A 23,035-nucleotide genomic window follows, 5' to 3' on the forward strand; every position below is an offset into this window, starting at 1 on the left:
TACATCACAACTAGTTTGGGGGGAGACTGAGACAGGGGGCCAGAAGTTCAAGGCCAGAATTTAATGAAACTCTATCTCAAAATAAAAGGGCTGAAAATAAATAAATAAAAGGGCTGGAGACCTAGCTTAAGACTGGAGTGTTTGCCGTGCATGTGTAGACTATAACCTGTACCCTAAATCCTCAGTAACATCACCACATACACCAAAAAGGTAGTTATTTTTAATTTTCACACTCTCTAGTAGAAAAAATGACAAAAGGAGATACCGGGAAACACTGTACATACTAGCAAGAGGTAAAACTGATAAAGGTGCTTGTATTTACAAAAGGTAAACAGCACTTTCAAACATCACAAACCCAATGATACCCTCCCAGTCTTTCAAAAATTCAGAATCAAAACAAGAATCAAAATCCATTCTCCTTCAACACTATCCCAATCAAGACAATAATGACCTCCTCTATGGATCTGGCTGACACATCTCAAGTCTGCTAGTACTGATCCAACAATGTATTTGGATAATTTAGAAAATACGTATACTCTAAGTTTACAGGCATACTCGGAGGGGAAGCATGCTAAACAGGAGTAAAATTTAAAAACAAATCTACACGTGTCGAACCCTGATGTCCACTGCGAGGTTTCAGAGCATAGCTCGGTGCTCTTCCTCCCGAGACTGGAGCTCCTCGAAACGCCTGTCCGTTCTCTCCAACCAGAGAAAGCTCAATGGAAAAAAAGAGCATGACTGTATTGACCTAGTAGACTTAGGCGGCGGGTAACATCCTGCCACCAACGCGAGTGAGTCGTGCGGGAAGCGGCAGGCAGGAGCAACGCAGAGCGACGCTCCCTCCCGCCTGGTGCAGCGGGGACCCGCCGGGGCACAAAGGTTGCCGGCTGCACCTTAACTCCTCGCGGCCGGGCTGCCAGAAGCCCCTAGTCTTCGGCCCCCGCGCAAGCGACGCCGGGAAATGCCCACATCCGGGAAACCTGCAGCGGAGTGCGGCGGCGACACGGAGTGGAAGGCAAAATGGCGGCGGAGGCGGTGGTCTGGTGCTAAGGGGAGAGCCAGGTCCCGGCGACCCCCGCAACGGGTCGCGCCGGTCCGCGGCAGCCCCCTGGCGTCTTTGCTCGCCTTGCCCCACCCAGGCTGCGGGGGGCCTCCGGGACAGGCCCTGGTCGCCTTGGCGCCAGCCCTCGGGCCCGTGGCTGCTGTCCAGGAGCCCCGCTGTCCCCTGCAGGTAGGTCCGGGGTTGGCGTAGCGGGTGGGGCTCATTCTGCTTTGGAGCCGGAGTCGTCGGGGCGGTGGCCGCCGGGGCCCACGCCCATCCCCGCTGGCGGGGGTCCAGGGGCTGCTGTAGACGGGCGGGCTGAGCCGGCCGGGTCCAGGCCTGACTTGCCTAGTTGCACTGACCTGACCTGAGCCCTGCCCTGGGGAAACGAGGGTTGGCCGCACCCTTGCTTTAGGAAGAGCCCCAGGCCTTTCGGCCCTGGAGGTGCAGTTTAGGCTGCGGAGAACCTGTCCTTGCTAGAGGCCTCGCCGCTACTGTCTTCCTGGATCCCTGCTACCCTGCGAGCCTAGGAGGGGAAAAAAGCGAAAGGGATTCAGAGGGAAAGTGGAGAACTACCTTTGGATAGCAGAGGGCTCCGATCCAGGGTACCTTGAAGAGTTCTATGAGGCTTTTTTTCCAGTCTGTTGTAATGTTCAGTCACTGTTCATGGTGGAAGTGGTGAGAGAGATGGAGATAGGTGTCTTCGTGGAATAGGAGTGTATGCATAAACACATAAAACGAAGAAAAGACAAAATAACTTGTACAAAGAATGACTCAGGTGATTTTGAAGACTCTGACTTTGCTAATTATTTTCTAAAGGGCAAAGTTTAATGTTTGTCCACCCATATACATATGACTTTTAAAATTTATCGTTTAGAAGTTATTCTAGTGAATAATAAATACAGTATCTCTCACACAAAAATTATTGTATTTGCAATTCTGGAAATGAATTTGAATCCCTGGGATCATGAAGCTTGTCAGCTGCTCATAGATTTATGTGTTGAAAATTAAATTTTTTTTTTATCAGTTTTACTCTGTGAGGAAGAAAAGGCAAGACATTATGGTTGACATGAATGTTCCCGGTTAAGATAACTACCTACATTTGTGATGGCTGTAACTGAGATTTTCTGTTACCTTTTGATATGTAGACAGATAGGTAAAGTGGACTAGGTGATTTCCTAAAGCATTGGAGGAATTTAGAAGTACCATTGTATTTTTTCTGATAATCTGTTCCTGCAAGAAATCAAATCAGAGCACATGTTGGAAAAGGCACATTCTTTCTTTAATTGAATATGTCTGCTGCTCTCAAAACTATTAAAAAGCACTTTTCTTTCTTTATTATGATATCTAGTTTTCATTCTATAGGTTTTAATGTTAGTCATTCTGTACACATATGGTCTTAGAACAATTTTACTCTGGGTTATTTTTTTCTATATTTAAAATGTATCACAATATGGACCTGATAAATTCATGGGTGACTCTCATGCACTACCTAAATTATTGAATCAAGTAGAAATGATAAGCATGTGGATACATGCCTGTAATCCCAACACTTGGGAGGTTGAGGCAGGGGGATCTCTGTGAGTTTGAGGCCAGCCTGGGCTACATAATGGAGTTCAACAACAGCCTTAACCATATACCAAGACCCTGTATCAAAGAAAAAAAAATTTTTTTTTTTTTTGTCTTTTTCGTTTTTACCGGTACCGGGGATCGAACTCACGACTGCCTGCTTGCAAGGCAGGCACTTATGCCATTGAGCTAAATCCCCAGCCCCGAAAAAAAATTTTTTTCAGGAGAAAGATAAAAATGTAATGATATTTTTTCTCTTTCCCTTCCTCCCTCTCTCCCTTCCTCCTCCTCTTCCTTGTGCCCGTGGTGCTGGCACTCTGACACAGCAACTCAAGCATGTTAGGCAAGCAGTCTCACACTTAACTGCATGCCCAATCCTTTTTGTAGGGGCATGGTCTGTGTAAATTGTGCAAGTTGACCTTCAGCTTGTGATCATTCTGCTTCAGCCTCCTACATAGCAGGTTGGATTAAAAGAGTCCATCACCATTCCCAACTCCACATTTTTACTTGTGAGAACAGTTAATTCTTAGAAAGTAGATGAAAGAAAATGCCAAGTGCAGAGATTTATGAGTATTGCTCTCTATGATATTATGCTCTAAAAACAAAACAAAACAAAAAAAACAAAACAAAAAACAGTAAAGCCAGGAATTGTGGCACACAGCTGTAACCCCAGCACATGGGAGGCTGAGGCAGGAGAATTGCTGCAAATTTGAGACCAGCTTGCACCTATGTAGTGAGACCTTGTCTCCAAACCAAACAAAATCCCCCACCCAGTACACATTGTTATTAATAGTCTTAACACTGATCTATCTAGTCAAGCCATTGGAAACCCCCTTCCCCTTTGTGGCAAGAATCTTGGGCTGGATTTGAACATGTGATCCTCCTGTCTGAGCTTCTTGTAGTGCTGGGATTAGAGGCATTTGCCACTATGCCTGGTTCAGACCATCTTTTTTTATACATTTAATTCCACCTGTTTTTTCCTTAATTGTACAAATAAATAACTTTTTATTTTATTTTATTTTTTGGTACTGGGGAGTGAACTCACAACCTCACGTTTGCCAAGCTCTTCTACTGAGCCACATCCCCAACCTGTGTATTTTTGAAGGTTTTAAATATCCAAAAATTGAAGTTGGTCTACTCATTGTAAGCAGTTTGGATGTCCCTTGAAAACATGAGTGAATCATAATCTCTGCCCTTAGGAGGCTGAAGATGTAGATGTAAAAAGTGCCCTGGACTGGGTTAGGATGTGAAGTCCATTCCTAGCATTACCATCAGCTGACTATGTGACCTGATGTATGTCATATTACTTCTCTGGGTCCATTTTCTTGTCTGTTAAAAACATTTCCAAGACATCTGTAACCAAGATCTGTAACCAAGGAGGAAAAAAAATAATAGGACAAAAGTGTATGTTTTATTGGAATTGTCCAAAGTGCATGTGGTATTCAGAAAAGGATAATAGCTGGCAGTACGTCAGTTCCTGTTAGAGGAGACATTTGAATGAAAGTTTGATATAATTTCTTTAAGAAGGAATATGCTAAGAGCTCTCCCAAGAAGAGTAAACAGGATGAGTAAGGAGTTGAAAATAGAAAAGCACAAGGCATGTTAGCAGAGAGCTAGTAATTCGGCTTGGTTAGAGAATAAGGTACAAGTAGGGAGATAGTTGGGAAGTATGGGTCAGAGGTAAGATAATAACTAATGTGTGAGTCAGGTGTGTTTTCTAAACACTTGACATGGTTGGGTCTTTTTTTTTGTCTTTTTCCTTTTTGTCGGTACCAGGGATTGAACTCATGACCGCACACTTGCAAGGCAGGCACTTATGCCGCTGAGCTAAATCCCCAGCCCCGACATGGTGGTTTTGTTTTGCCTTTTATTTTGTTTGTGTTTTGAGAGAGGGTCTCACGGAGTTGTTCAGGCTGGACTGGGACTTGTAACCCTCCTGCCTCAGCCTCCCAGAGAGCTGAGATTACAGGTTCACATGACCATGCCTATCTTGTCATGTATTAAACCTGTTTAGTGTTCACTACAACCCTATGTAAGATAGAACCTATTTCTGCCCACATTTGACAATAAAGAAATTGAGGAACAGAGGTTAAACAGCTTGTCCAACCAAGATCAAACAGCTAATAAGTGGTAGAGTTGATAGTCATACCTGGGCAGTGAAAATAAAGGGAAGTGATATGATTAGAACTATTCCTTAGGAAAACTAATCTGATACCATTGTACCATGGGTTAATAGGTAAGCTTTTTTTTTTTTTCTTTGAACAGTTCTTTTATTCCTTTATTTTTGAGATAGAATCTCACTTTATTGCCCAGGTTTGTCTACACCCTCCAGAGCCTCCCCAGTAGCTGGGATCGTGGGTATAGAGAACTGTTCTTGACTTCTTTGAAAAATTCTTTTTAAAATTCTCTTTGCCTGTGAATAATTTGAATTTTCACCTGTGATAGTAATAAAGATTACTAAGATTTGATAAAACCTGTGTCAACTATACTTTGTTGAAGGGATTGTAAATTAGTACACCTTTTTGAAAGACAGTCTGAAAGTATCTTAAGTTTGAATATTCATTCTCTTATATTTATGTATGTTTTGTTTGTTTTGCAGTGCTGGGGATTAAATCCAGGGCCTTGAGTGTGCTATGTAAGATAGAAGATAGGGTGCTAAGCAGGGATTCTACAATTGAGCTACATCCCTTGTCCTGTGCATTCTCTTTAATCTGGCAGTTCTACTTCTGAGAATTTATCTTTTTTTCTTTTTCTGAGACTTTATCTTACGGAAGGCTCAATAATGTGTACATTTTTTTTTAACATTTATTTATTTATTTTTTTCTCTTTTTATCGGAACCGGCGATTGAACTCACGACCGCCTGCTTGCAAGGCAGGTGCTTATGCCGCTGAGCTAAATCCCCAGCCCCAATGTGTACATATTTTTATTAATTAACTTTGATATGGTAAGGAATGTGCTGTATACATGTAAGCTATATGGTACAAGAAAATGAATATGAAATCTGTACTCATCCTCAGAACTAAAATAGTGTTTGCAACATATTTCTATAGTAGCGAAAAAACACGGGAGTATAAAATAAATTATCATCAGTAAGGGAAAAATAAAGAAATCTATAAGATGAAATTCAGTATATAGTTACTTAAAGGGACATGGTCAAACTGTCATTTTCCCAATTTTCAAACACTATAATGTAAGACAAACCATCTATTCAGTAACAATTGTTTTTAGTTTTATTAGTGTATATTTGCAATATATAATGATTACATTCATAGTGGGGAATTGGTACCTGTATATAACACATCTTAATTGTTTTTACTTCTCCTTTCTCTCTCTCCATTCTTGGTCCCCTTCCCATTTGCAAAAGAGCTACCTCCTTGTTTCCTATTACATTATTTTTATTTTTATTTATATGTTGGGTTTCTCATATAAGAGAAATGTGATATTTGTTTGTCTGATTTGTTTCACAAAATAGTATGACACATCCATTTTCCAACAAATGATTTAAATTTCTCCTTTATAGCAGAGTGGTACTGGATTGTGTATAAACACAGATTATATTTTCTTTTCTTTCTTTTTTTTTTTTAAAGTCTTTTCCTTTTTATCGGTACCAGGGATCGAACTCACGACTGCCTGCTTGCAAGGCAGGTGCTTATGCCACTGAGCTAAATCCCCAGCCCCTAGATTATATTTTCTTTATGCATTCATCGTTGATGGATACTTAGGTCACTTTCAAGATTCAGCTGTTATGAATTGTTCTGCTGTGAACATAGCTATGCATGTATCACTATAATATGATGTCTTTAAATCTTTAGGGATGATACCTAACAACTGGAAAAGCTAGGTCAAATATAATCTGTATTTTTAATGCTTTTAGGTTTTTCATAATGATTGTAATAGTTTACATCCCCACAAACAATGTAGAAGGGTTCTTTTTCCCTCGTAACCTCACCAGCGCTTGTTATTATATTTCTTGATAGTAGCCATTCTTTTTGGAATAAGAATCTCAGTGCGGCTTTCATTTGCATTTCTCTAATGGCCAGAGGTGTTGAACATTTTTTCATGTGTTTATTCAGCATTTGTACTTTTTCTGAGACGTATCTGTTCATTTCAGTTGCCCATTTTTGATTAGATCTCTTATTTTGGAGAGGTCTAATGTTTTTGAGTTCTTTACATATGCAAGATATGTGTTTCAGTCCTCTATCTGAGGAACAGCAGGCAACACTTTTTCCAGTTCTATAGGTTGTCTCTTCACTGTATTGGTTGTTTCCTTTACTGTGTAGAAGCTTTTTTTTTTTTTTTTTTTGTCTTTTTCCTTTTTATTGGTACCGGGGATCGAACTCACGACCGCCTGCTTGCAAGGCAGGTGCTTATGCCGCTGAGCTAAACCCCCTGCCCCAGTGTAGAAGCTTTTTAATTTGATATGATCCCATTTGTTGATTCTTGATATTATTTGTTATGCAATTAGGCTTCTCTTCAGAAAGTCTTCGCCTATGCTTATGTCTTCAAAAGGTTTGTCTGTTTTATTTTCCAGCAAGTTAAGTGTTTCTGTTTTAATATTTAGGTCTTTGATCCATTTTCATTTTAGTATAGTACATAATGAGAGTTAAGGGTCTAGATTCAGTCTTCTGCATATGTATAGCTAATTTTCTCAGCAGAGTTTTATTAAAGACGTTATCTTTACTCAGCATATGTTTTTGGCCCCTTTCTCAAACTCAGATGGCTCAATGTGCCTGAAGTTGTTTCTGCATCCTCCTCTTCTGTTCCATTGATCCACATGTCTATACTTGTGACATTACCATGCAGTTTTTTTTATCACTGCGTCTTTGTAATATAACTTGAAATCCAGGATTGTGATGCCTCCTGATTTGTTCTTGTTGCCTAGGACTGTTTTGCTATTCTGGGTCTCTTCTGGTGCCACATGAATTTTTTTTTGTGTGTGTATGTCTTTTTCCTTTTTATCAGTACCGGGGATCGAACTCACGACTGCCTGCTTGCAAGGCAGGCGCTTATGCTCCTGAGCTAAATCCCCAGCCCTGCCACATGAATGTTAAGAGTGTTTTCTCTAGTTCTCTGATGAATACTTTTGGTATTTTGATTGGGATTATATTAAATGTATATCAGTTTTGGAAGTTTGGTTCTGCCTATCCAAGAGTAAAAGGTATCTTTCCATTTTCTGATGCCTTCTGCAATTTCCCTTTCCAGGGTGCTAAATGTTTCGGTTGAGAGATCTTTCACTTCCTTTGTTAATATTAATTAACATATTAATTCCTAAGTGTGTAATTTTTGAGATACTGTGAATTGTATTATGTCACTCATTTCTTTCTTTGTGTATTTATTATTGGCATATAGGAATGCTGATTTTTCGTTTTAATTTTTTGGTACCAGTGATTGAACTCACAACCTCATGCTTGCCAGGCAGGTGCTTATGCTGCTGAGCTAAATCCCCAGCCCCAGGAATGCTACTGATTTTTGTATCCTGTTGCCCTGCTGACTTTATAAAGTTTTAGAAATCTTTTGATTGAATTTTGGAGTCTGCTGGTTCATGGGTCATATTGCCTGTGAATAAGGATAGTTTAACTTCTTCCTTTCTTATGCATATTTTTATTTCTTTCTTTTGCCTGATGTCTTGGCTAATGTTTTACTGTATTTTTACTACTATTTTATTATATTGAACAAGAGTAGTGGTAGTAGACATCCTTGTTTTGTTTCTGATTTTAGAGGGAAAGCTTTCAGTTTCTCATTTAATATGTTTGCAGTAGGTTGGTTATAGATGGCTTTTATCAGATTGAAGTCAAGCCCTTCTATAGTTACTTTCTTCAGGGTTTTTTTTTTTTTTATCATGAATGAGTATTGACTGGCGCTGAATCAAAGCAGGCAGTTTTCTGAAGCTGTTTATTTCAAGCACAAGCATAGGGCTGAGGATATAGTTCAGTGGCATAGTACCTGCCTCGAAAGTGCAAGGTCCTGTTTGATTCCCGGTACAAAAAAACAAAAACAAAACAACAACAACAACAAAAAACCACACAAAAAACCTGCAGAAGCCTAAAGTACTATCTTTCTATGGTCTTTTGGCCATTTCAGAAGTTTAGAAATGTAATAGTTAATTCATTAGAAAGAAACAGCTTTTCCCTCCCCACTATGAGCCTGCCGCTACAGGCCCAGGGAAGCCACGCAACACCCCTTATAACCCCGCACTTTGGACCTGTTGTGGCAGGCCTAGAGGAGAAGAAGCCATTCCCCTGGGTGAGCTCACTGCTGCTGCAGGCTTGGAGAAAGGTAGGCCTCTCCCACTCACCAGTGAGCCTACTACCACTGTGGGCCCCAGGAGAGGGGGCCACGCCCCTCTGTGAATCTGCTGCTGTGAGCCTAAAGGAGAGGAGACCATGTCCCCAGCCACCACGGCCCTGGAGGAGAGGAGACTGCATTCCCTCACTATGAACTGGCCATTATGGGCCCAGAGAGGAAGCCACACCCCTGAGGCCTCATCACCACTGGGGAAATGTCAGTGAGCAGCCACCCCATACCTCTCTGTCACCCCCAGAAGCTTGGATCACAGACAAAAGAGCAAGGTGCAAACTCATACCTGCAGCCTATCCAGAACAAGTCCAGAAGACATAAACACAGAAGAAATTAGAAGTGACACACCTGCAATTTCTGAAATTATAGCAACTGAAACAAACAGTTTAGTGCTTACTTTGCCTGCTTGTGTCTGGTGGATTGAGCATCCTATTTAAGATAATGGCAATGTGTTTTACTGTAATTATAGTTGATTTCCTACTGTCTTGTTTTTGAAATTCAATATTGTTCACATTGTTTTGTTTCATTTTACTGTTTTGTTTTTAGTCTCTTTAAAAAATACTTTAAAAAGTAAATGAATATTGGATTTTGTCAAAAGTATTGACTGTATCTATTGAGATGATCATGCGATTTTTGTATTAGCTTCTATTTGTATTATGTATTACTTGTTTTTGTTCCTGTATCAGGGATCAGACTCACAACTTTGCACTTACCAGGCAAGCACCTGAGCTGCCAAGCTAAATTCCTAGCATTTTTTTTTTTTTTTTTTTTTTTTTTTTTGGTTTTTTTGAGACAGGGTTTCACTGTGCAGTTTAGGCTGGCCTTAAATCACTTTGTACCCCAGGCTAGCCATAAACTCACATCAATGCTCCTGCCTCAGCCTCCCAACTGCTGGCATTATGGCCATGTGCCACCACAACAAACAAACATTTATTGTTATTGTATGTTGAACCATCCTTGCATTCCTGGAATGAAGCCTAGTTATTCATGGTGAGTGATCTTTTTAAAATGTTACATTCTGTCACCAGTTTCTTATTGAAGAGCTTTGCATCAGTATTTATTAAAGAGATTTACCTGTAGTTTTCTATTTTAGTTCAGGTGTCTGGTTTTAAAATGAAGGTAATGCTAGCTTCCAGGAATAAAGTTGGTTACCTTTCAGTTTCATTAGTTTTGAGGATTGTGTTCATTAGATTATTCTTGATGTTCTTGTAGACTTCAGTGGTCCTGTGTTTTCTTTGTTGGTAGATTTTTTTATTGTCTCAATCTCATTGTCTATCATTGGATTATTCAGGGTAATTTTTGTGTCTTCTTAGTTTAGTTTTGGTAATTAATATGCATCTAATAGTCTGTTTCTCCTGAATTCTCCCAATTTATTGGAGTACAGATTTTCAAAGTAGTTACTAATAATTTTCTGAATTTCAGTGATGATCATTGGGTTTTGCTATTTTTCTTTCTTTTTTTAATTTTTATTTTAAAGAGAATAAAGCCAAGCAAATAAAACAGAATAAAGCTAATCAAAACAAACCAATGTAAGTGACATAGGACTTCAAAACAATAAAAAATCAACAATGGTTACCATAATGCCTCTTGTTGTCTTTAAAATAGCTGTAGTACCTTCAGACATAGTAAAAATCAGAACAGAATAGAACCAATAAACACAAAATAATGAATGTAATAAAGGACTGCAAAACAAGATAAGAGTAAATCCAAAATGGCTACCATAATCTATCTTGTTGTCTTTCAAATAACTGCTCATGCCATTGGATATAATAAAATCAAACAAAATAAGACAGAATAAAACCCAATGCAACAAAACAGTGAAGATGATACAGGACGTTAAAACAAGATAATAGGAATTAACAATGACTACCACCTTCAGAAGGAGACACCCCATACGTGTTATGTTGCATATTGTTATCCTCTGAGTAGATGACCAGACTACTGGCTTTAGACCTGCAAAGTCTGAAACACTGAACACTGCAAAGTCTGAAACACTTAACACTACACAAGCATTAAATTGTATTTTACCAGAATAGCTATCGTCACAGCCTGTGTTTCTCTGGGTCAGCCAGTTGTTTAAGATGTAGGGGTAGGAGGTTGGCTCTGCTTGTTTCCCAGCCTGCACACTGAAACAGGCTGGCATCTGGCTCTCTCAGTGGTCCACACATGGTGCTAATTCACAGGGAGCACTTGCGTTTTGGTGACTTCTTGTTCTCTTCCCTCACAATCTGTCCCACTTTTATTTCTACTTGCATTGATACGACTTTCCTTGTTTGGCAAAGATTGGCTAAGGGTCTGTCAGTCTCATTTATTCTTTTGAAGAAGCAGCTCTTTGATTTAATCTTTGTTTTTTGATCACAATTTCATTAATTTCTGTTCTGTTAATTTATAATTTTCTTCCTATTGGCTTTTAATGCAACCTTTCAGTTGCATCATTAGGTTATTTAGATTTGCTGTGTTTTTCTGAAGTGGGTATTCACAGCTGTAAACTTCTCTCTTAGGACTGCTTTTATTGTGTTCCATGGGTTCCTGTATATTGTTCTGGCTTTTTTTTTTTTTTTTTGATTGTAGGAACAATTTCTTTCTTGATGTCTTCTGTGACCACATTTAAGAATGTGTTGTTAAATTGCCACATGTTTGCATAACTTCTATCATTTCTTTTATCTTTGATTTCTAGTTTCATTGCACTATGATCTGATATGCATGGGGAAATATCAGTTTTTATTTACTTAAGCATGCTTTAGGGGCTAACGAGGTCTATTTCGGAGAAAGATCCATATGGTACTGAGAAGAATGTGTAGCTTACTGTCATTGGGGAACATGCAGTAGATTTCTACTAAGTCTATTAGTTTGAAAGTATAGCTCAGCTTTGATATTTCTTTGTTGATTTTTCTTGTGTGTGTAGTTGATATATTTGTGAAATTGGAGTCTTGAGGTCTCTTACTACTATTATATTGATGTTTACCTGATCTTTAATGTCCAGTAGTGTTTGTTTTATGAAGTTGGGTACTCTGGTGTTCAAATATGTAAATTATGTATTTATAATTATTATTTCTTCTTGTCGAATTGTTCCTTTAATCAATATATATTCACCTTTTTTGCCTCCTCTGATCACTTTTGGCTTGAAGTCTACTTTGCCTGAAAATAGAGTAACTGCTTCTGCTTGTGTTTGGGGTCCTATTGCATCAAGTATTGTTTCTCATTCTTTGAGTTTTAATCTGTCTTTTTCTTTTGTCTTTTTGAGACAGAGTTTTTCTGTGCAATTCAGGTTGGCCTGGAGCTCACTTTGTAGCTCAGGCTGAACTTGCAATGATCCTTTGCCTCAGCCTCCCAGTTGTTGAGCTTACAGGCATGTGCCAACACACCCAATTTGTTAATTTCTTTTATTTTCTTTTTTTTTTTTAGTGGTACTAGGAATCAAACTCACAACCTTGCGCTTGTCAGGCAGGTGCTTATGCCGCTGAGCTAAATCCCCGGCCTGATGAAATGTGTTTTTGTACAAAATATTACATTGGGTTTTTTTTTTTTATCCAATCTATCAGTCTTTGTCTTTTGACTAGGGAGTTGAGACTGTTTACTTTAGGAGTTATTATTGAAAGATATTGACTTATTCCTGTTATTGTATTGTTTTTCTGTGATTGATTCCCGTCTTTTCCCCCTGCTGTTTACCTTCTTGTCCTATCTGATGTATTCATTCTTGAGTTTTTGATATCACTAGCTTCTTTATGTCTTTCTAAGTACATATCCTTGAGAATTTTTCAGAGTGCTGGTTTGGTGTTCTTGAATTTCTTAAGGTGCTCTTTGGAAAGAATGTATTTCTCTGTCAGTTTTCTTTTTCATTTTTGTCTTTTTTTTTGAGACAGGATTTTACTATGCAGTTCAGGCTGGCCTTAAACTCACTTTGTAGCATGGTCTGATCTCAAACTTGCAGCAGTCCTCCTGCTTCAGCCTCCCCAGTGCTGTGATTACAGGTATGTGCCACCATCCAGGATTCTCTGTGAATTTTGAAAGATAATTTTGCAGCATATATTAGTCTGGATTAAAAGTTGTTTTCTTTAGGGCTTAATGAACTTCACTCCAAACTCTCCTGACCTTTAAGGTTTGTGTTGAAAAGTATGCTGTAAATCTAATGAGTTTACCTGTGTAAGTGATTTATTGCTTTTCTCCAACAGCTTTTAAGACCCTGTCCTTGGGTTGGACTTGTAAGATTTTGACTATGATTTGTCATGGAGATGTTCTTTTCTGATCATGACTATTTGGGTTTGTATGCCTCACTTATGTGTATGTTCTTTCCCCATATTTGAAAATAATTTTGCTGTTATTTCTGTGAAGAGGTTTTCTTTTTTATGCCATTTGTGCTATTAGTGTTTTTCACTAATTCCAGTTATTCTTAGTCTTAGGTATTCTTAGATTAGTCTCAACAGTTAGTAGCTATTGGGTCTATTTTCCATGATCTTGTGTCATTTTTAAGGTCTCCAAATCTATATTCCTCAGATTCTGGCGTGTCTTCCAGTTCTGCACTTTGTTCTCACATTGGTCACTTTTGTAGCTCATACCTTCAATAGAAGTTTTAATCTCTTAGATTTCTGTTTGGTATCTTTTTGCAAACTCCAATTCTTTGCTAAAGTGGTCACTCATGGTGTGTATTATTTTGTTTAGCTCAGCTAGCTTTCTTTTTCTTTTTCTTTTCTTTGGTACCAAGAATAGAACTCAGGATTTCATGCTTGCCAAGCAGGCACTGTACCACTGAGCTAAAGCTCCAGCCCTCAGCTAGCTTTCTAGTAGTCTTTTGTAAGCTCACTGATCATTTTTTTAGTTCATTATCTCTTTTTAAGTGCAGCATTTTTGAGCTTATTGAGCATATTATCAATCTTGGTTGGTTTTTATTCTATTTTGGGGGGTTTCATCTTTTATCATTTTGTATAATTTAGTTGTTTGGCTTCTGATTTCCTCCTAATCAGTGTCCTATGGGGGAAGTTTTGAAGGTATTCTGTTGCCTTATTTTCTCATTTATGTTATTTTTTTTGTGTGTGTTCTGAGGTTACAAATCTATTACAGTAGAAAGACTGTTGGTTAATATTAACTTAGTGTCTGCTTTCCAGTAGTGCAGTCTTGGGATGACTAACACTAGCCTTTTCCTCCATCTTATGGTCCAGCTACCTCTGTTAATTTGGGGAGGGGAGGTCACAGTGTAAGGGCTCTGCTTCCAGTTTTCTGGAGATGTACCATGGTATTAATGATGATCAGACACCAACCAGGTACTGTATTGGCATAAAGTAAAAAATTAACCAATAGCAACCATTGTACTACCCTGGAGGTGGCAATAAAATTAGCAGCAGTACTAGAGTCAAGACAGACTGGAGATTGATATACCATATGAACCAATAAAAGGTACCACTGTGCCATCCTTACAATAGAAAAGAGATCTACAGTATAATATAGACAAGAAAGACAAGCCAAATAGTGACACAGTAAATATATTCTACATGCAGCAGCTTTAGCACCATTAATAATAGAAAATAATTCAACAGCAATAACATAGTTATTGCTAAATAAATATCTAGAAATTAATAAAGGTTAATAGTAATAATCTAGTAAAGATAAAAGGCTTAGGGAGTGGGAAATTTTAATTTTTTTTTCAGTTTTTTAATTTTATTTTGAAAGTAGTAAAATACAACAGAACAAGACAAAATAAAGCCAACTAAGATCTTACAGTGAAATTGGTACAGCGCTTCACAGCAGGTTACTGGGATAACAGTAATAGGTATCACAGTATATTTCGTTATCTTTATAATAGTTTCTTTCAACCACGTATATCAAAATAAAATGAAATACAGAACATTATAGAACTTATCAAAACAATATTGAATAGAGCAGTACCATTAATCAGAATAGACCAAAACAGTAATAAAAATATTTGCCTTCAAAGAGATGGTAGAAGGAAATCCCCCTTGTTTGCTATGGTCAGCCTCCCACGAGATGTTCAGATCTCAGATTTCCCATTTGCTAACGGGGGGGGGGGCAGGAGAAGAAAGGTAGGGGAATTGGGATGTTTGACTTTAGGCCGTGCACTAGTAGGTTCACTACTGCTTAGCAGGGAGGCAAGCTGGTTGCTTGGTTTCCCAGCTTCGTAAGTTCCAACGTGGTGTGGATCTCAGAAGACACTGGTGGTTCTCCCCTTGGAGGGGCCATAGTCTGCCACACTGCAGCCACTTACCAGTGAGAGGAGCTGCTTGCTTGGCTTCCCAGGGTCCTAAGTTCCAACACGGCAAGGATCTTAGGAGATACTGGTGGTTCTCCCCCTGGAAGGGCCGCAGTCTGCCACACCGCAGCCACTTATCATGGAGGGGAAATTTTAAATTTTTAAAATAAAGTAAAATGTTAAAATAAAGAAAGATTAGGAGTAGGGAATAGAAATACTGGATCTTAGTTGTTTTGCTTTTATTTTTTGTTTTGTGAGACACGGTCTTGCTATATAGTTCAGATTAGCCTTGAACTGTATACCCCAGGCTGACCTCAAATTCACAGCATCCTCCTGCCTCACCCTCATGAGTGCTGCAATCATAGGCATATGACACCCTAACCAGATAGGAAGCCCACTAAGAAGTAAAAGCAAATTAATAGAATTAGATAAAAGTAACAGAAATGAATAAGGAAGAAAAAAGAAAAACAGAAAAGTAAAGATAAAAAAGGAAAGAAAAAAAAAGAAGAGGACAAGACCAGTGAAGGGAAAGAGAAATAACATGCTCCCCCCGCCCAAAAAAAAAAAAAAAAAAAAAAATCCTTGTTTCTTTCCAGGGTCTGCTGAATTGATATCCACTGGATATGGGGACCGATAGTAAGTCACTACTAAGACCTAAACTTGGTTAGTGACTATCAGCTTCTCTAATTTTTGTGCCTACTTCAGGAAGAAGTAAAGAAAACAATATGTGTTCTTCAAAGCAGTCACATAAGATGTCCCCCTTCAGCTTCCCTTGGCCAACAGCCTAAATGGGAACACCTAAAGTCTTCCTTTTCCCAAACTTTCGCACTCCCGTCTTGGCGTCTGTGAAGAACAGTGATAGTGGCTGACTCCCTTCCTACAGTAACCTCTTAATAAATAGCTTCTGCTTGCCCTCATTGTGGAGTCTATTTCCATATATTAATAATGTTCTTTTACAGTAGCAAATCCAAAGTTATAAATGGTTTAACCAGGGGACACTTAAGTAGGAACTTCTCATCCAGTGGCTTAGGACCAATGTTTTCTCCATTTTATGAAGCTATTGTCTCAAAATGTGACCTACATTGTCACTGAATCAGGAAAGAAACTTAGATATACTGGCATTAAGTGCCTTAGCCCAGATTTGAGACATATCACATCTGCTGACTAGGTTTTGACCAGAGCTAATCTAAGAACAGGGAGGAGTATATGAATGTCACAATTCATTTATCAAGAGCGACTGGAAAGAGCTACACTGTAGTTCCTCCACTCTTGTTTTGTTTTGTTTTGTTTTGGAGACAAGGTCTTGCTATATAGATTGGGCTAGTCTTGAGTTTACCATGTAGCCCAGGTTGGCCTCAAATCCAGGGTAATCTCCTGCCTCAGCTTCCTAAATGCTGGGATTATAGGCATGTACCACCATGCTTAGTTTACTCCAAGCATTTCTGAAATCAGTCTGTAATTTCTGTACTTCAGCATTTCTGAAATCTGCATTGACAAAAGCAATTCATTTTATAGCTCAAATGTTTAATTGTAACATTTGTTACTTCCTCTGAAAGGCTAATGGATTTTTTCCCCACTAGTACATATTTGCAACACATGATTACATCCATTGTGGGAAGTACAGGCATGTACCATCACACCACCCAGCTGGTACTTCTTACATAACACATCTTCTTTTTGTTTCCTCTCTTCCCATTTCCAAAGAGCTGATGTTGAAGTGGTATTGTTTATGGAATTAATGGTTTCTTTAAAGAAGTGCTATGTGTTTTACATTTCTTGGCAGTGCTAGGGATCAAACTGAGGGTTTCATACATGGTAGACAAAGGCTGTTATTAGTGAACTACATCCTCTACCACTGTATTTTGTATTTTAATAAGAGTTTGTAGCAGACCCATTCCAAGATCCAGAGTTCTTTAATCATTTTCTTTAAATATATATATATATATATATGTATATATATATATATATATATACACACACACACACACACACACACACACACAATTTTAATCAAATTTTATTGGTACATTTTAGATGGTAGAGAATTTGTACCTGCTTTTAAAATTTTCCATTTTTCAAAAGGCTAGTGTTACACAGAAGGGTATGGATGAATCTGCACATACCTATTATGCATTATTATACAGTCTTCAGCATATGGTGACCTTTGTCTTATCTGTGTCTATATCCACTTCTCACAACTAAATTATTATTATCATTATTATTATTTTAATTTTACAGAGGATAAAACAGAATGAAACCAATCAAAAATAAATGAGTATAAGTGATACAGGACTTCAAAACCTTACAAAACCAACAATAGTTACCATAATGCCTTTTTCTGTCTTCAAAAGAGTTGCAGATATTTTCAGACATAGTAAAAATTGAACAGAACAGAATAGAATAAAACAGTAAAGCCAAAACAATGAATGTAATAAAGGACTTCAAAATAAGCCAATAGGAAATCCAAAATGGCTTCCATAATATGTCTTGTCTTTCAAGTAGCTGTTCCTGCCGTCAGATCTAACATAATCAAACAAAACAAAAGAGAATAAAACCCAACCCAACAAAACAATGAAAATGATATGGTTTCCCACCAGGATCGCTTCCTGAGGAGGCCTGGTTCTTTCCCTGTACATACTCTAGGAATGGCACACATACTCCAGGAATGGTGCTGACTCACTGAGAGGCTTGGGTGTGGCTGTCCTCACTCCAGCAGTAGCCAGCATGGCACTGCTTTCCAGGCGGGGATCACCTCCTGGTGAGGCCCCTGGTTCTCTCCACCCACAGTACATGAATGGCACAGACTCATGAACAGAGGCTTGTGTGTGGCTGTCCCCACTCTTGACAGCAGCTGGTGCATGGCACTGCTGTCCAGGCGGTGTGTGTGTGTGGGGGGGAATCACTTCCTGGTGAGGCCCCTGGTTCTCTCCACCCACAGTATATGAATGGCACAGACTCATGAACAGAGGCTTGTGTGTGGCTGTCCCCACTCTTGACAGCAGCTGGTGCATGGCACTGCTGTCCAGGCGGCGGGTGGGGTGGGGGGGAATCACCTCCTGCTGAGGCCCCTGGTTCTTTCCCCACCCCCCCACTCTGCAGTCCACTAATGGCGCAGTCTCAACTAAATTATTTTGAAATAAATTCCAGACACTATATTTTATTCATAAGTATTTCATCTGTACACAGAAGATAAAGTTAAAAGATGTTTTATTTAAATTTATGATATTATTACACATATACCATAATCTCAGTCATTCTGTGACCACTGATAGTTGGATGTTAATAATGTTAGGAATTACGTCATTGAAATATAGAATTACACAGTAAAGGACTAGAATGAGTCAGTCGAGTCTACATTTTCTTAAGTTGATTCTGTAGAACATAACTCATAAAATGCTCTGGGGGGAAAAGGTTAAGCAAAGTAAATTTGGGCAACACTACGTTCTCTTGGTAATGCAAAAGAATGAGATACCATATTTTGTGTATTACTCCATTTGGGCTAGTAGTATACAGTAGAATATTAATATTGATTAGCAGTGCTTCTGTTAAGTTTCTTGTAGCTTCTGTAACAAGTCACTGTAAATTTGGTGACATAAATAATGTAAATTTATCCTCTTATAGTTCTGGAGGCCAGTAATCCAAAGTCAGGATGCTCACAAGTCTGCCATTCCTTTGGAAGATATAAGAAAGAAGAACATCCTTTTTACTTCCAGCTTCTTTTGGTTGCCTCTGCGTTCCTTGGCTTCTGGGTATATCACTCCAGTCTCTGCCTTCTTCATTATGTTGCTCCCTGAGTCAGATTTCTTTCTACTGCTCTTAAGGACATCTATAATTATATGTAGGGCTCATCTGGATGATCTATTATAATCTCTCTTTAGCAATATCCTGAACTTTCTTTACCACTCCAGCCCCACACTAAGATCTTTAACTTAATCATAGTTCTTTTTTCCAAGTAAAGTAATATTTATAATAATCATAGTTTTTTCCCCAAGTAAAGTAATATTGACAAATTGCAGGGATTAAAAGGTGTCATCCACAAATTCACAGGCCAGTCTGGACTACACAGTGAGTTCAAGACCAGCCACAGTGTGATCCTGTTTGGAGAAAAAAAAAAGCTGGCTTTTTTTAGGAAGATCATTATTCAGTCTACTTAATGATTCTCTGTAAAGGGAGATAAATTATGAATTTATATATGTAGTGGTTATGCTTCATTGTGTCAACTTAAATGGCTTGTGAGCCACCCTGGGAATTAAGTAAAGAAAGCTGAATGTGTATGTGTGGGTCATGCTAGCATGACTTGGTTACTATATGGTATATGGTCTTTGACCCCTTCTTTGGTGCTGTTCCCTTGCTCTGCTTGAACTAAGGAATTCCACCATGAACTAAGCTATGAACTGAGTAGCTCTGCTTTACCACCATGAGGTTTCCACCTTGGAGCCAGATGACTGAGCCAAAGTAAATTTTTCCAAGCCAGCCCTGCCCCTGCATGTCCACTGGCCTTTGAGGGCACTTCCTGCAGGTAATCAGTGCAGGCTGGGAGAAGAAGTAGCCAATCCCACTCTTACTGGCTATTGGGGATACCTCCTGCCCATAACTAGCACAGGCTGGGAGAAGCAGTAGCCAGGTAGCCCTATCTCCATGTGTCCTCTGGCTACTGGGGTTGCTTCCTGCAGGTAACTAGGTGGAGAAAAGCAACCAGCCCTTCTTCCACATGCCCGCTGGCCATTGGGGAAGCCTCCTTAGTATATACTATGCAAGTTTAGAGAAGCCAACCCTGTACCCCACCACCTTCCCAGGAACCTGGGTTTGGAGAATCCCAGATTCCTGACCCATTCTTCACAGTGAACAGGCAGTCAATATGGGAATTCCCTGGGAACTGGCTCATCTGGAGGAATCTAGGAAAATATCAAGACAAAGGAGGGAAAGGTAATCTCTGGCCTCCAGCCCACACAGAGTAAGTCCAGGAAACATAGACATGGAAGAAATTGGAAGTTGTACACCTGAAATTTCTGAAACGATGGCATCTGAAGTAAAGAAACAGTTTCAAGAGGCTGTAAAAGAAATCTGATCAGAAACATTATCTCAGGTAAAAGAAGAAATGACAAACATAATAAAAGGATTGCCAAGTATATTGAAGAAAGACGTAGATAAAAAAAGAAAAGCATAGAAAAATGAGAGAGATGTTGAATAAACAATATAGGGAACAATTACAGTGCGTGAAACAGATTTTTTGTTTTTTGGCTTTTTGAGACAGGATCTTGCTGTGCACAGCAGCAAGCACTCAGCCTGGCCTTGCGTTCACTTTGTAGCCATGGCTTGTCTGTAACTCACAAAGATCATCCTACCTCAGCCTCCTGAGCGTTGGGATTACAGGGATGTGCCACCACACTCAGTTTAAAAGGCAGTTTTTTGCTGGGCGTGGTGGCTCACGCCTGTAATCCCAGCACTAGGAAGGCTCAGGCAGGAGGATCTGTACAAGTTCCAGGCAGCCTGGATTACACAGTGAGTTCAAGGCCAGCCTAAACTGCATAGTGAAATCCTGTTTCAAAAAAAGAAAAAGAAAAAAAAATCCTTAATTTAAAAAATAATCCTTAAAGCGTGTTAATCAAGTGACCAAGGATATGTTCTGTGAGATTCTATAACACAGGGCAGAAAGCTAAATAATAGAAATATCTTCACATGTTTATATACCATGAGTGTTAATTCCATTTAATGAGAATAAAAATAGGCTCTCAGTAGATAATTACATTTCGGATCTCAGCAGTACCATTTACATATTCTTTTGCCCAAACTCTCTGAACTTTAGTTTTTTCATTTATAAGGTAGAATTAGCCAGCCTACCTCACAAAGTTACTAGGATGGTTAGATAAAAAGTATGGTGTATTGAAAACTGATGGTCAGCTTAATCACCAGCTGAACTGAATCAGCATGGTGCTTAGTGTAGATGGTCCTCCTGAGGACTGTTGCCAGCATAAAAAGGAGACTTGGAGAGGAGGAATGTTGCTGTTTGGTGCTGTTAGTCCTGTTGCCATTGACTCTTCTGGAGGAGCTTGCTAGCTTCTTTTCTGATATGAACTTGGCTGTTATCTTCCTCAAAGGGGATCTGGTTTCTGAGAATGACTGCAATTTACATTGGGGAAGCTCTGTTCCCTACTTTGAGCATTGCTTCCTGGCTCTGGAGGGAAAGATGGTGTGCTGTTCAATCTCTAGGTGAAGCTTGTCTCACTGGCTTTCTGTTATGAACTCAGCTGTTCTCATTATTAGAGCAGCTCAGGACCTCATTGTCGCTGAGAATGGCATTTTGCGGGGAGCTCTGGTTCTTTGAGTGTTGCTTCCTGGCTTCAGTGCAGAACCCTCAGCTTGTGGTGCAGATCCCTCATCCCACTGGTACAGACTTTCTAGTTTCCACTGCCGATCTTGGGGATTTTCCAGCACATATCTATGGAACAGACTTGCATGGGTCATTGTCATGGGCTCCAAACCACCAGTTGGACTCATGGGAGGCATTATTATGGACTCTAGGTCTTCAGCTGAATTCATGCAGGATATTGCATGGGATACAGACCCTTGGCTGGGTTTTGTAGATCTTTGGTGTGCGGACATATTTCCTGCACTTACTTTGTATGGGACTCCTTGAACAACTAATTATAAAATTATTCTTTACATTATGTGTCTTGTATGTAATTGTTTTCCTTGCAAACCCTTGACTACAACAAGAAGATAAGGCAAAATTGTTCAGCACTAACTAGTAAGGGCTTTCAGTAGATGCTGGGTGAAATTTCATGTTGCTTCACATGGAGAAAATACTTCTATTATTACAGGGCACAAATGAAATGGCTTTTTTTTTTTTTTCACAATTCTGGAAACATCTTTATGAAATGGCTTTTTTGAGTTAGCAATTTTCCCTATCAAAATTGACTGTTGAGGGGCTGGGGATTTAGCTCGGTGGCATAAGCGCCTGCCTTGCAAGCAGGCAGTTGTGAGTTCGATCCCTGGTACCGATAAAAAGGAAAAAGACAAAAAAAAAAAAAAAATTGTTGTTCTACAACACCCTTTCAGGATGTTGTAGTTCGTGTCAGGAATGAGACAAGTTGAACTCAGAGATTCTTTCCCTACCCCTTGTTGAGAAGCTTATTGTCTGTATAGTTCCATTCTACAGTTTAGGTAATAAATCCAAGCACCTCTTTTTGAAGCATAAAGAGATCTTCTGGACTAGAGATTTAAAAATCTTCTTAAAGCAGCAGATTCCTTCTTCTAAAGGAATCTTGTACTGAAGTCTAGTTTGTAAAATTTAAAATTGGAACCTATAGATGGAGTTGGTAATGAGAGATTATCTGTTGTTTTATTCAGGTAGTAATCCTCTGCATTTTGATACATTTCTTATATTTCCTAAGGCATATTTTGTTTTGTTTTACAGTACTAGAGATTGAACCCAAGGCCTGGACTACATCTCCTTTTAATTTTTTGAGACAGGGTTTCACAAACTCACCAAGTTGCCCAGGCTCCCATTGTGTTTGGATTATAGATATGTGCTAGCATACCCAGTACTGAAGCACTTTGGTTTTTTTGGTACCAGCAATTGACCTTGCACTTGCCAGGCAGGTGTTTGTGCTACTGAGTTATATCCCCAGCCCCAAATAGTTACAACTCTTGAAGTCATAGGTCTAGGGAAAAAAAAAAAATTTTTTTTTTGGTACTAAGCCTCGAATTTATGACCTTACACTTGCCAGGCAGGTGCTTGAGCCACTGAGCTAAATCTGAAGCACTCTTAAAATTATTATTTGTATCATAACTACAGAATTCCCCATTTAACAAGTTGCCTGTTTAATGACTGTTCAGACTTAGTGCCGAAGCATGCTGTTTGGATATACAACCAGAGGCTGACTTGTAACTTTTTTTTGACAGTTCTGTACATCTTGTTTAT

General features: G+C 39.2%; 1 protein-coding gene across 2 annotated transcripts in view; it reads left to right on the forward strand.

Annotated features, from left to right (window-relative positions):
• Positions 1-1,095: 1,095 nt before the first annotated feature.
• Positions 1,096-23,035, forward strand: part of Lats1 (large tumor suppressor kinase 1) — a 66,926-nt gene continuing 44,986 nt past the window's right edge. For both annotated transcript variants that reach the window (XR_010041943.1, XM_063233016.1), the window contains exon 1: positions 1,096-1,231. The gene's annotated coding sequence lies outside the window, so the exon portion shown is untranslated. The remainder of the gene's footprint in view (positions 1,232-23,035) is intronic.

This window comes from Cavia porcellus, unplaced genomic scaffold (assembly GCF_034190915.1).
Source record: "Cavia porcellus strain 051 isolate PalLab524CR breed Dunkin Hartley unplaced genomic scaffold, mCavPor4.1 scaffold_22, whole genome shotgun sequence".
Taxonomy (NCBI): domain Eukaryota; kingdom Metazoa; phylum Chordata; class Mammalia; order Rodentia; family Caviidae; genus Cavia; species Cavia porcellus.